The sequence below is a fragment of the Malaclemys terrapin genome, chromosome 10 (assembly GCF_027887155.1).
Source record: "Malaclemys terrapin pileata isolate rMalTer1 chromosome 10, rMalTer1.hap1, whole genome shotgun sequence".
Lineage (NCBI taxonomy): Eukaryota > Metazoa > Chordata > Testudines > Emydidae > Malaclemys > Malaclemys terrapin.
In genome coordinates this window covers 54,478,157-54,482,037 of record NC_071514.1, presented here as the reverse complement: position 1 = coordinate 54,482,037, position 3,881 = coordinate 54,478,157, and positions in this window count along the sequence as shown.

Genomic DNA, 3,881 nt, shown 5'->3' with positions numbered 1-3,881 from the left:
CAGCCCCGGTGGCTCTGTCAGAAATTCACCTCTGCAGACACTTAGCTGTTGTGTGGAGTGAGTCCATCATTCAGTCACTCCTGAGCTGGGCTGCCCAGAAACCAGTGCCCTGAGTTTACTGGCTCAGCAGCTGTGCCAACCTGCCCACCCTCCCCATAGTGTGGTTCTCTGACTCAACTGCCCGTGCTTTTAGCAATCTGATTTTAGTACTAACAATAAAACTTTTCCATAAACAATCCCTTGTGTGGCTGCTTTGCTATCACTGCAGAAGACTCTCTGCTGTTCTGGAGGCCACGTATTAGGGCAAAGCAGCAATACAGTAGCAGTATGGCTTACAGCCAGGTCAGGGCATTCTACTGGGACCTGCCCTTTCTGGGTGCTAGTGGTTCGGATGTGTCTCTTTTCCAGCTAGTTAAAGGGAGTTCCTAGTGGCCATAGCTAAGCTGTACTGGATTCCTGTTGTGAGCATTCACCTGAGGATTCAAATGGGGAAGGAAGCTGTAGAAATACCTGTCCATAAATGGAGTGGTTGCTCTCACAGCGAAGTAGTGTAAAAGGCAGCCCATGTTGGAGAACTAAGGAGATGCAGCTGTCCACAGTCCAGATTGTACCCTGGACCGGTGAAAGTGAGCCAGTACGGCGTACCGGTAGGAAGCCAGTCCGACCCGTATGCAGCCCACATTAAAGTTCTAGAGGCAGTGCTTTAACATTCCTGCCCCTTTTGCCTTCCCCGTCGGCCCTGCTGGTAGGGTCCATACCGGCAGGGCCACTGACGGCAGAGGCAAAAAGGGCAGCGTGCTTTAACGTCGTTGCCCCTTTTGGCCCCCCGCCCCCCCGCCCAGGTCGGCAATTTAAAAGGGCCAGGGGCTCCCAGCTGCTGCTACTGCAGCAGTGGCCAGAGCCCCGGGCCCTTTTAAACCATCGCCGGAGTCCTGGGCAGTGGGGGCCAGGCAGCATGGATGGGCTGGCTGTGGGAGGCGGACCCCTCCCCAGCTCCGCCCCTTCCACCCGAGGCTCTGCCCCTTCTGGAGCTGGCCCCCCTACCGGTAAGAATTTATTATTACTTTCACCCTTGACCCTGAAGAATGTCACAACCCCCAACCTTTTCACTTCGTCATCTTTAGCAACACCTGAGGCTCCTATGCTAACAGGCAATGGCGAAGTCTTTCACCTAGGAAACAAGTGACCAAAGCAAGTTGCTACAGAAATGCAGCTGGCTTTTCATAGGAAATACTTCTCTTGGTCTGACGAGTGATAGCACAGCTAAACTGGGCCATGATGAGAGGTAACATCCTATCCCCAAAACACTGTTTTTAGAAGTGACTCCTCCTGGTGCAGGGCATGGTAAGGGGATTCATGGCCCAGGGTGTCACCTACTGCTACAAAACTCCCAGTTGAGCAGGAAATGCCCCCTGCACCTTGATTCCTTTCTTTCACATTTATTTATCAGTGACCTCACATGCATGTGTCTCTTGCCGTAAGTGGGGAGCAGGGAGACACATGGTCCAGTGGATGGCCCGCTGGACAAGGATTCTGCATCTAGCTCACCCACTGGCCTGCTGGGTGATCTTTAGTCTACTAGCCAGATTTAAAAAGGGGTCTTATTAGTGACCTGTCAGCTAGAAAAGTGTCATTGTTATCACGTTAGGTGCATACCTGGTGCTCATCACCAGGGTGTATGGAGCTGCGGAAAGAGGGTCAGTTTTGCTATATCATGTAATGCTTAAATGTTATTAGATAGCCAATTTGGAAAAGTCACAAAGAGCAATAACTTGAAGCAACATAATGTAATTTTGACCAGAATTGGCAGAAAGCTTCTAAATACAATTGATAATGTAACTATACACTCAAACTAGTATTGGTTGGGAAATATTTAGCCCCAGGTGATAACTTACGCATTTTCCCTTACTTTTTTGCCTTTGGTTAAAGCAAAAGTCTGTAGTCACATGACAGCATGAGCTTGTTTGACCATCTGTTACATTGTTGACTGGATTTATATGAGAAGATTTTCTGCCTGATATTTTATGACTATTGGCTACTGTCCAATGGTTCCTGCACTGGCCAATGATGATAATACAATGTATACCATGATGAATTATTTTCAGGCTATGTTCTGCTCTCTGGACCAAGACTGGATGTATGTTGTGTATGATGAAGCAATCTACTGCAAAGCACAGATTATTAAATAGAGGAATCAAAAGAAATTTCACCATGACCACCTTGATGTGGGAGGCAGCATCGTGCAATGAAGTTCATGGGTGGTGTAAACAGTATGATGCAGGAAACTGGATTTGAAGACCTCTTTGTTAAAGCCAGCAACTATGGTGCTTCAGTCAGCCATACACTAAAACGGACAGCATTAAAATCCACAGACTTATAAATGAGGCAATGAATCACTTGAAATGGATGGCACTTGGCACTTCCATGAGCTCCCAGAAGATGAGAAGAGATGCATGTTGGAGAAAACTTGAACATGCTTTGACACTGTGGAGAAGGCACCCAGAGAAGACAGAGTGGAAGCACAGAATGCTGTGGCAGACTTCATAAAACAGACCCCAATCAGCTCATGGACTCTGTTCCTTGGGTAACATAAATCTGTTCAGATACATAGCTCTCCCAGAACAGAAATGTAACAGAATTCTCCCAACTACCAATGGATTACATAGCAGCAAAGAGAGACGATAACAAGTCTATTGAACTTGAGACATCTGTAGTGTGATCACGTGAATTATGCTAGGTGGGGATGTGTAACTGTAGCAGAAGCCAGACTTCTGGAGGAGCAGAAGCCAGCTATATATCATGTCCTAGCTGATAGCCAAGGAGTAGTATATCAGACTGCCAAACCCTTCAGTGGCATATGGCGTGACATGGCCATCGAGCAATCTCTCAACAAGGACTGTGGGAAGCATCATCATCTTTGCACAAAAGATAAGGCTCTGACCAAGTATTACCTGATTGCACATTTTGAGACAGTTGTAACAGCTATGACAAAACAAATGTGTGGAATGCAGCCTTCAGCAACAGAGCTCCACCAAGAAGCTACCACCCAGTGCATGGCTGCAGATGAAACTGCTATCCCAGATATTAGAAAAGTTGTGACCATGACAAATCCTTTTAGCCCTGAACACGTGTGAACATTGCAATGTGTATTGGGGCCCCACCTGAAATTGCAGAAAGTTTGTGCGTGAGAAGTGAGAATGGCCTACAAGAAAGGAAGCAGTTTGTAACCAGTAGGCTGCAAAGGGGTGAGGTGGATCTCTTTGATCCCATAGAAAGGTTTAATCTCAAATCATCTGGTAATCTCAACAAGACAATCAAACAAAAGAAGCAGCAGATAGCACAAGGGAAAGCTATTGATCATCAGATATTCCACAAGCTGACAGTTATTGCCTAGCTCAGAGATGTTGGTAGCCAGGGTGATATGAAGTGTGAGCTGGCACCTGTTCCACTTTCCCTCTTCAACTTGGATGGAACTCTAAGGGCTTGTCTATGCTACCCACCAATCCAGCGGGTAGTAATCGATCCAGCAGGGGTCGATTTATTGCGTCAAGTATAGACACGATAAATCGACCACTGAGCGCTCTCCTATCGACTCCAGTTCTCCACCAGAGCAAGAAGCATAAGCGGAGTCGATGGGAGAGCGTCAGCTGTCAACTTGCCACAGTGAAGGCACCACGATAAGTAGATCTAAGTAAGTTGATTTCAGCTACGCTATTCACACAACTTCAGCTACGTGATCTTAGATCGACCCCCTGCGGTAATGTAGACAAGCTCTAAGAAAGAACCCAAAGAGCAGCACATTGTCTTGGCTGGAGAAAAATCTATCAATGGTTGAGCTAGCAGCCTCCTGTGAGCCAACGTTAGCTATTACTGACATCACG